The 11266-nt window shown below is 44.2% G+C and overlaps 1 long non-coding RNA gene across 1 annotated transcript; it reads left to right on the top strand.

Annotated features, from left to right (window-relative positions):
• Positions 1–953: 953 nt before the first annotated feature.
• LOC120939621 lies at positions 954–1677 on the top strand. Its single transcript, XR_005749317.1, has 2 exons — positions 954–1405; positions 1492–1677. It is a non-coding gene; the product is annotated as an uncharacterized LOC120939621 (long non-coding RNA).
• The last annotated feature ends 9589 nt before the right edge of the window (positions 1678–11266 follow it).

The raw sequence follows: 11266 nt of genomic DNA, 5'->3' as shown, positions 1-11266 counted from the left end.
TCTTCATGCCAAAAATGACCCCTTTGATGGTCAAAGAACGACATTGCCCACACAACATAGTTTTGGCAAAATGTTCGAGGAAACCGCGGTTACGTACAGCTTGGCACTAGAAAGGGCCATTTGCAGATCTTGGCTGACTTAAATCTAAAGTTATGTTTATTTCTTCTTTCTGCTAGGTTAACACCATATCTAGGTGACAAACTCAAACGTTCAAAAACAAGTTACGTACCGTCGTCTGACACGATCTTCTAAAGATTGGGAACGCCGCCTTCACTCACGTGGTTTCCCTTTATACACGCGCATGCGTGACGCTCCGCCCGTATGCACACCCCTGACGTTCTTTCTCGTGATTTCACCGCCCCTTCTCTATCGTCACACCCACATGAACAAGATGCCAGCAGCAGCACCCCAGCCCTCCAACATGCCTGCCCCACAACAAGAGAGAGCCCACAGATCCGCTGGCCCATCCAGGAGAAGGACCTTTAAAGCCACCAACATGAGCTTTATGGAGATGGTGGAGATGGCTCAGATCCTCCGAGAGGAGGATTATGATTGCAAACACGGGCCATATGAACATCCCAACAAATTAAAGGCCCTAATTATGGACAAGGTTGAAAGGCGACTGTACCGCAAGTTTGGGGTCACAAGGTCACGCGAGCAACTCCGTAAGCGATGGTCGGACCTGAAGCTGCGGGAGCCAGAGACCATGAAACTAATCAGAAAAGAAATTAGAAGAAGTAAGTAATTTTGATGTGTAATCCTGTCTTGTGTTTGCTATTTGCGCCATGTGCTTTTTCTTTAAGGTTGTACTGTATGTATTTCATGTTTGTGGGCCCAAATATTTGTCGGAAAAGTCGACGTTCATTTAGAACGACGACTCGTACGACCAAAGATTGTGCCCACAAACATGAAATTTTAGCATTTTTTATAGGGGGGGGGGGGGGTGAGATCCATTGTGGAATTAATGTCAATGTGTTTTTAATACTCAAAATTAAGACAATATACAGGAAAAGGATAGTCTGCTCAGCAGTTGGTGACACATATGGACTCAGTAGCACAATTGTTGGCCACAAAAACGTCATTATTTAGGGGTTAACACAGAGGTGAGGTCATCCAGTGGATACTTGGTTTGCTTCCATGTTGAAAAATAAACCAAAGGTACAACGAGTTTATTCATCTTTGGCAATGCCTACAATCCTGCGTCCTGCTTAGAGTGGATTTAAAAACCAACAATAGTCCCCGAAATTAGTTGAAGAATGATTCATATTCCTCTTTCAGGCCTACAATCTTTTGAAATAATGTTTAAAACACCTTTTCTTCATTCTTGTAGGGCGACATGAAGCAGAGAACCAGGAAGCACCGATCCAAGGCCCACCCCCGCGGGATGAGTCTGCCACCACATCCGGTAAGGAAATATCATCTAACCCAGCTTCAGGTAATCTAGATGTAGGTCTGCCTAATTGTAATAAATGCTTTTGTCCCACATTTCAGGAGCTGGTGGTGGCTTGGACACGCATACTGCCCAGATGATAATTTCAGAAATCTTGGCGTGCAGGAAAGAAGTGAAGGAAATAAATCAGGCCAGCCGAGAAATTGTACAAAGGACAAGGAGGGTGGAAAATAAATTACGCAATCTAATAGATGTTTTGGGTAGAGTTTAAAACTACCAAAAAAAAATAACAAAATAAGATTGGTTCTTTTTAGGGGAATCAAAAAAAACCCAAAAAATAACAAAATAAGATTGGTGCTTTATTGGGGAATAAAAAAAAACAAAAAAATAACAAAATAAGATTGGTGCTTTATTGGGGAATCAAAAAAAAAACAAAAAAATAACAAAATAAGATTGGTGCTTTATTGGGGAATAAAAAAAAAACAAAAAAATAACAAAATAAGATTGGTGCTTTATTGGGGAATCAAAAAAAAAAACTAAAAAATAACAAAATAACATTGGTGCTTTATTGGGGAATCAAAAAAAAAAACAAAAAGAATAACAAAATAAGATTGGTGCTTTATTGGGGAATAAAAAAAAACAAATGTGATTTTTGGATGTTTATACTAAAAAAAATACCTTAAAAAAAAAGGTGTTTTTTGGATGTTTCTAATAAAAAATAAATAAAAAAAAACAGACATATGTGATTTTTGGATGTTTCTAATAAAAAAAATAAAAAAAAAAACAGACATATGTGATTTTTGGGTGTTTATAATAAAAAAAGTACAAAAAAAATAAGAAAAATTTGATTTTTGGATGTTTATAATAAAAAAAATACCAAAAAAATAAGAAAAATGTGATTTGTGGATGTTTATAATAAAAAAAGTACAAAAAAAATAAGAAAAATTTGATTTTTGGATGTTTATAATAAAAAAAATACCAAAAAAATAAGAAAAATGTGATTTGTGGATGTTTATAATAAAAAAAATACCAACAAAATAAGAAAAATTTGATTTTTGGATGTCTATAATAAAAAAATAAAAAAAATACAAAAATGTGATTTTTGAATGTTTATATTAAAAATATATATATATATATATATATATATATATATATATATATATATAAATATATATATATTTTTGGACACACAAAAAACCCCAAAAATATACATCTGTGATATTTTGTGTCTAAAAAAGCTGATTATGTAAAAAAATAAAGAGATTTTGAAATTGCAAAAAGTGTGTGGGGTTTTGCTTAAAATGCGTCTAAGTTTAGGTGTGTTTTGTTTTGGGGTCACCTGGGAAATGTTTGCTAGTTGATAAGGAAAATACACTTGACACTACATGTAGAACAATAGTTACAATTAGTAAACAACTAAAAGCAACACAAGCAAGACATAACAAGTTTTTGAAAAAGATTGGTATTTATTTTTTCTAAAGTAGAAATTACGGCAAATTGCCTTGAGATGGTATTGCCCCCCTACCCAAGAAATAGTCCATGTATTTGTCCCGCACTTCACGGGCACTCTGGGGGGGCAGTCCTGTGTGGCCAGCTTCAAGGCCCGGCAAAGTTTCTGCTGGAGACAAAAGTTGTGCCTTGGGCCCAACAAGGGCCAGATAAGTAGGAGATTGTCTCCGCAAATAATTGTGTAGGATGCAGCATGCAAAAATTATTGTATTCCACTTATATTCCGCCATGTGGAGAGAGGTGAGGAAAAGGCGGAACCGGCTGGCCATGATGCCGAAGGCGTTCTCAACCACTCTGCGGGCTCGGCCCAGCCTGAAATTAAAGACACTCCTCTCTGGGGTGAGGGTGCGCTGAGGGTATGGCCTCATAAGATGGGGTCCCAGGGCAAACGCTTCATCAGCCAGAAAAACAAATGGCAGGCCTTCTACATTCTGGTCATCCGGTGGCAGATCATCATCCTGAAGGCGAAGCGCAAACTCCGTCTGCCTGAAGGCTCCCCCATCCGATATCCGTCCGTTCATCCCAACATCCACAAAAAGGAATACGTACTGTGCTGACACCACCACCATCATTACAATACTGTTGAACCCCTTATAGTTAAAGAACTGGGATCCCGAACGGGGTGGAGGCACGATGCGGACGTGCTTCCCGTCGATGGCTCCCCCGCAGTTGGGGAAGTTCCAACGGGTCTGGAAGTCCAAAGCCACAGTCTGCCACTCCTGTGGTGTGGACGGAAGCTGGGAAAGAAAAAATCAAAAAATTAGCCACATAACCTTGCAAGCAGATTAGACAAAGACATTATAAGCATTCTAACATTTCTGGGAAGTAGCATATTATATCTAAATATATTTAGACAATTAGCACATTAAACACCCCCTCTGATGGGCCAGTGCCCAAGTTTGGGGGAGGGCTAGATGAGTTTGGGAGTCAAAAAAAAAAAATTAGGATTATTGGTGAACATAGACTTTACAACACATTTTGGAGGGGAGGGCTAGATGAGTTTGGGAGTCCAAAACTAAAACAAAAAAATATATTTAATATTGGTGAACATAGACTTTACAACACATTTTGGAGGGGAGGGCTAGATGAGTTTGGGAGTCCAAAACTCAAACAAAAATATATATTTAATATTGGTGAACATAGATTTTACAACACATTTTGGAGGGGAGGGCTAGATGAGTTTGGGAGTCCAAAACTAAAACAAAAAAATATATTTAATATTGGTGAACATAGACTTTACAACACATTTTGGAGGGGAGGGCTAGATGAGTTTGGGAGTCCAAAACTCAAACCAAAAATTATATTTAATATTGGTGAACATAGACTTTACAACACATTTTGGAGGGGAGGGCTAGATGAGTTTGGGAGTCCAAAACTCAAACCAAAAATTATATTTAATATTGGTGAACATAGACTTTACAACACATTTTGGAGGGGAGGGCTAGATGAGTTTGGGAGTCCAAAACTAAAACAAAAAATTATATTTAATATTGGTGAACATAGACTTTACAACACATTTTGGAGGGGAGGGGGGGAGCATTACAATGGATATAACACAATACATTGGGAAGTGACTAGGCTAAGTAGGTTGGGGCCCAGGATAGCATGCTGGGGAGGTAAGTGATGGGAAATATGCATGTAGGCCAAAAAAGGGGCATCAATAAAGTTTACAGCATGCATGGGGGCAAAGGGGACATTCACAGCATATTCCAGACATGGTAATTAGGGAAGGAGGAGATAACTACAAGACATTAGCATACATTATAGACATAACATGGGATATTAAAGGAGAAAACTTACCCTCATATATTCCTCCTGCAGAACCTGGATGATGGCAGAGCAGGTGTCAGGAATGATGAGGCCCAGAGCCTGGGGGGAGATGCCCGTCGAGAACTTTAAGTCCTGAAGGCTTCTCCCAGTTGCCAGATAACGGAGGGTGGCAACTAGCCTCTGCTCAGCACTGATGGCTTCCCGCATAACAGTGTCCTGCCTGGTAATATAGGGGGACACCAAAGCCAACAGGTGCTGAAAGACGGGATCAGACATCCTCAGGAAATTCCTGTAATCAACAGGATTATTTTCCTGATACTCCCGCAGCAAAGGCATGTGAGAGAATTGGTTCCTACGGAGCAACCAATTCTTGGTCCATGAACGCGTCCTCCTCCTGTTCATGAACTCCTCATCGTCTAGGTCATAAACAAACAGACCTACACACATAAGATGCTGAGCACTAAGTCGGCGACGACGAGGTGCCTGCAACATGGCTACAAGGCTAGGAACGAACGACAAATCAGAATTGCACTAAACAGACCGCATGTCACGGTCTGGAGTCAGGCTCAGAGGCCAATTGCTATAGCAGTGACAGAACAGGTATACAGGCAGTAGAGTAGTCCAGGAACAGGCCGAGGGTCAAACACAGGTGGTTGCAGATTGGGATCAGGCAATAGAGAAGTCCAGGAACAGGCCGAGGGTCAAACACAGGTGGTTGCAGATTGGGATCAGGCAATAGAGAAGTCCAGGAACAGGCTGAGGGTCAAACACAGGTGGTTGCAGATTGGGATCAGGCAATAGAGAAGTCCAGGAACAGGCCGAGGGTCAAACACAGGTGGTTGCAGATACAATGGCAGCAGAGCAGACAAATCGCAAGGCACTGGCTGGGAAGGCACAATAACCTGGCAAAGAGGAAGTGCAGAGACAAGGCTTTTATAGGAAGTCTGTGGGAGGAGCAAGGGGTTCAAGGTTCAATGCAATCAAGACACAAGGCAGGAATGTTCAATGGATCAGATGGGTTTGTCCAGCAGATCAGACAGGGAGCTGTCCAGCATCCCAGATAGCTCAGTGAGAAGGTTCACTGCCAGACACAGATGAGGTCCCAGGTTCAAATCCCGGTCCTGACAGTACTCCCCTCCTCTCAGGATGTCCTCCGGACGTCCTAGGACTTGGCTTGTGAGGAAACCTCTGGTGGAATACTTTTGTTAATCTAGGGAGTGAACCTTATTATTGCTTCAGAAGTTCCTGCCCGGGAGATTCTCCTCGCTTGCAAGGCTTTTTCAAACATCTCCAGCTCCTGCTTACGGATAAGGGTGCCATTCGAGGCATACATACAGTCAGGTGGTAGAACTTCTTTGGCAGGACAGGAATTAGTGATGAAACCAGACTTTACGGAAGTGGTGACGGTATCAGGAACAGGCGTTTTCTTAAGGAGTAGCGAAGATGTTTCTGGAGCAGGAGGTGGTTCTTTGGCAGGACAGGGTGATGTTACTGTATTTACCACTGTGGAGTGTGGGTTGACTACTGGAACTGATCTGTTGTCAGGAAGATGCATAGATGCCTTTAGGCCAGATGGTAGGGGTTTCCCAGGGGTATTGGTTGCAGGTTCAAGAGGGGCACTGGTATCATTGACCACTGTAGTCTGGGAACCCACTTGTGCCATCGAACACGGACAGGCCTTAAAGCAACCTTGGCAGTTCACAGGCCGAACAGCAGGAATAGCATGATGAGTCCCAATAGTACACACTTGAAGAACCTTTGGTCGAGGTGGGCGAGTTGGGCAGAGGGAGATAAGGTGACCTCTTTCTCCACAATAGAAACAAAGGCCATAGCCTCTCCTCCGCTCTCTTTCACCTTTAGACAGCTTGGTCTGGATGACCCCGATCTCCATTGGTTCCACATCTTCCAGGATAGGTGTGTGTATATCCACAGGAATGCCAAGGCTTTGTGGTGTTAGGGCTTCACGGCTTGGCACATACTGGGATGGCTCAGAGTAGTATCTGTACCGGGTATTCCTGTCCCTGGGTTCCCGTAGGCCACATGAGCTAGGAGCAGACTTGGGAACCCTGGTTTTCTTGGCAACAGTACAGTGAGAGTCCAGAGCTAACATAAATGCTTCCCAGCTGTCCAAGACTGGACTCCTTTCCTGTAGTACCTGATGAGCCCATGCTTTGATTGGTCCAGTGAGCAGGTTGATAGTAGCGCGAACCTTTATATAATCGGTGGCATAGGTCCTAGGCTTAAGAGCAAACAACAGCTCGCAATCCACCTTGAAGCACAAGAATGATGCACGGCTACCATCAAACCTCTCTGGCATCACCACAAATGGCTCAGGGCATGCTGGTTCCAGGGCTGGGCCTACTGTACCTTTCAGTAACAGAACTTCTTGCTGGAGCTCCAAAAGTTGCTGCCTGAGAGGAGCCACAGCCTTTGCTATAGCGGCCTCCATGTTTTGGGCCAGGTTATTCTGTCACGGTCTGGAGTCAGGCTCAGAGGCCAATTGCTATAGCAGTGACAGAACAGGTATACAGGCAGTAGAGTAGTCCAGGAACAGGCCGAGGGTCAAACACAGGTGGTTGCAGATTGGGATCAGGCAATAGAGAAGTCCAGGAACAGGCCGAGGGTCAAACACAGGTGGTTGCAGATTGGGATCAGGCAATAGAGAAGTCCAGGAACAGGCTGAGGGTCAAACACAGGTGGTTGCAGATTGGGATCAGGCAATAGAGAAGTCCAGGAACAGGCCGAGGGTCAAACACAGGTGGTTGCAGATACAATGGCAGCAGAGCAGACAAATCGCAAGGCACTGGCTGGGAAGGCACAATAACCTGGCAAAGAGGAAGTGCAGAGACAAGGCTTTTATAGGAAGTCTGTGGGAGGAGCAAGGGGTTCAAGGTTCAATGCAATCAAGACACAAGGCAGGAATGTTCAATGGATCAGATGGGTTTGTCCAGCAGATCAGACAGGGAGCTGTCCAGCATCCCAGATAGCTCAGTGAGAAGGTTCACTGCCAGACACAGATGAGGTCCCAGGTTCAAATCCCGGTCCTGACACCGCAGTGAAGAACAGCAAGACCTATGAAGAACGACCTGACAATCCAAAACGCGGGGACAGGACCGCAATGTAAAACAATACGACCTGACCGCACGTCCCGATTGCCTAGATACGACCCCCACAAGTACAAACTGAACGGCAGAGATCAATCTGAAAGCACGAATCGTCACTCACCAAACTTTTACTAACACGCGTAAACACGGAATCAGCAAAAGGAGCCCCAAGGGTGGCGCCAACAAAATCAAACCTCCCCTTTATAGTCGCGTCATACGTGGTGAGCGTCACCGCGCTGGAGAACGACCAAATTGTTGTCTGTTACGTGTGTACGCAAAGCAAGCCTGTCGAGCTTCTCGACAAGTCCAACAAGGAACTCGACGAGGAACTCGATGTGTTTGGCACGTCAAGTTCCTCGGCCGTGTGTACGAGGCCTGAGCATACAGGCATACCCCACTTTTAAATACACAATGGGGTTAAAGGGGTTGTAAAGGTATTTGTTTTCCCTAAATAGCTTCCTTTACCTTAGTGCAGTCCTCCTTCACTTACCTTATCCTTCGATTTTGCTTTTAAAGCGTAGGTCCGGTTAGAAAAAAAAAATATAAAGTCAGCAGCTACTAACACTGTAGCTGCTGACTTTTAATAAGGAAACTTACCTGTCCAGGGTGCCCGCGATAACAGCAGCCAAAGCTGAGCAAACGCTCAGGTCTCGGCTGCCCTGCCACCATCCTCTGTGAGGGAATCAGGAAGTGAAGCCTTGTGGATTCACTGCCCGATTCCCTACTGCTCATGCGCAAACCGGGTGGTGCGTCGTGAATGGAGGATGTCTCCTGGGACACACACAAGGTCCCAGAAGACTCTCCACCACCATTCCACAGGAGGCACCCGAGTAACAGAAGAAAGAGGACGGACCACAGATCAGGAAGTGGCAGATTAGGACAATCTGCCTAGCAACAGGCACTTCAGGTATGGATAAAAATATATATATATATATATATATATATATATATATATATATATATATATATATATATATATATATATATATTGCAGTATTTAAAAAAATAAAATAAATTCTTGGTGGAGCTCTGCTTTAAATGTCCTTATTTCTTCTGAGAAATCCACACTTCCTGTTCCTCTGTCTGTAACTACACACAGTAATGCAAGGCTTTCTCCCTGGTGTGGAGAAAGCCTCTTGAGGGTGGAGGGGGTGAGCAGGCAAGTTAGGACACTCTCTACTTTGCAGATAGAGAAAGGAGCTGTGTGTTAGTAGGCATCCTGACACTCCTGCTCGCCCCCTCCCCCCTCAAGTGGCTCTCCACACCAGGGAGCGTAGTGGATCCCTCTATAACAAAGACAACAGGCCTATCCTGAGACATAAGCTTGCCTTGCTTGGTCTCCTCCAGGGCAGGTCCTCCCCGGTTTCCTTCGTTAAGCAGCTTCTCCAGATTGGGACCCCCTTTAAAATCATAGGCCCCAGCCAGCATAATCTGATAGAGATGCAGCCTCGGACCAACGTGGTCCCAGGGCTGGAATCACACCCACGTGTTAGGAGGGCCACGAGGCAAAGCACCCTGAAGAACGGTGTCTGCTCCTTAAGAACCCCTTCCCAGCATGCACAGCGGGCACCACACCCACTGGGCTGCTGCCGAGAAGGGTCACTCAACACACCATGGTTCGCTTGAGTTCCAACATGGGCCTGAGGTGGTAACGCCACCTACAGGCAACAGGGGAAAACTGCTATCAAGCACAACCATAGCCAGAACAGAGGCTAATTTACATAGAATTAGTAAACTCTGAGCCCAACTATTGGCTCAGACGCCCCCTAAGTTTACAATAGTGCCCCAGTTATTGGGAGCTGGCGCTACACACACTTCTTCAGTCAATAAACAGTCTCTTGCTTGTTTTTGTTGTTTTTATTAGGGTATTAAACTTGGGTGGGGAAAAGGGTCATGGCATGCCCAAATGATGAATACTTCTTAGTTGAAATAAAGGTAATTGAATCCAAACTGACAGTCTCTTCTACTGCACATCTACTCCAGCACACTACTTGAGATCACTTGCTTTCCTTACTGTCCAATTATAGATGTCACCGTTAGCACATGGCTAGGCCTCACTCAGAATAAGTCCTAACATTTTCCTAGTAGGCTTTTTCAGGCGGGGGTCTGCAGTCCCCTCTGTGGTAGCAACCATTTTAGATGAAAAATATTGTTGTGCTAACTAATTATTGGTGGATTACTGCTCCCAACATGTCCAATGCAAATCCTGCCAACCCTCCTGACTTAACTTAAACAACACCATAGTCTCTCCCTCTTGCTCCACATCCAATCCTGGCATGTCCCTCCCAGAGCTTCTCACTTGCCGACCCCAGGATGGATCCCTCCTGAATGACTTGCCTGGCACTGCTCCCAACTGTCATCCTCCTGCTCCTGTTCCAGGACACTTCTCAATGACCATGTAAAGAGAGGCTCCCTCTCAGCTCCCAAGCTCCAGGCCTGAGTCCCCCCCATAAAGGGGGTTCCCTCAGACCACGACAGTCTAACACTCCATCATTCAGTTCTTCCACCTGACAACTCCTCCCACAACAGCCTTACCATGGGTATATATCCAAGTTGGGGATTGGTCATGGCTCCCAAATAAACCCCTAGTCATTCCAGCACTCTGCCCTGTATCTTTTCCAGAACATTCTCACTGGAAAAAGAGGAGGTGCCCAAGAGCTGAGGCACATGTCAGTCACCTGCTGCTACACTAAACCACTCCACTGCCCCCAGATCAAAAAAAACAGGCTTAGCTCACAGCTAAGCCTGCCTAAATTTACCTGCATTCGCAGAAAAACACACACACTGCTCTAGCGCCTACCTACCTAAGGTAGAGGGTGCTACACATATTAATAATAGATCATCACAAACACATCTTTGCCCAAACTTATATATTCTTTAGTGAAAAAACCAATGTTCAGCTCAATAATCAATATAATAATTTGAAACCAATATATAATGTAATTAGCCTACTAATAGGCTTAACGTGATTGATGCCCACACCACTTAGAGTGTATCCACATGTGACTCTAAATATATCAAACAAAATAAAATCGGGATCTCATTCAGTCATGTGTGGCCATATAAAGCAAAAGCAAACCATAATGCTCTCTGCTAATAACATTTATTAAAACTGTAACTTAGGGATAAAATACTCACATACAAATGTGGAAAAACAGGCATATCATCAATCATGATATGAACAGAGAAAACATTCTGAATGGTAACACCTTACACCTGTATGAGTTAAGCTCTGTGATGAGCTTCTTCAGCAGGTGAGGAGCCATCAGAAATGAATAAACTTCTACCTTAGCGGGGCATGGTTTCCGAATGGCACTGTTTGGACGTGTCTAGGAAGAGCTCCGTCCAGCACAGGCCTGCATACCTCTGGCAATGCCTTCTAAAGCTGCCAGTTCCAGCGCAACCCTTCTCTAAAAATTGATGGATGTCTCCCTTCTCGCTACTTCCCTGAAACAATACTTTTTGGAGAGCGGTACCTCAGAAACCACCCCCT

The sequence above is a fragment of the Rana temporaria genome, chromosome 5, assembly GCF_905171775.1.
Source record: "Rana temporaria chromosome 5, aRanTem1.1, whole genome shotgun sequence".
NCBI classification, from domain to species: Eukaryota; Metazoa; Chordata; class Amphibia; order Anura; family Ranidae; genus Rana; species Rana temporaria.
The sequence above is the reverse complement of the archived record's forward strand: the minus strand, read 5'-3'. Positions and strand labels throughout refer to the sequence as shown.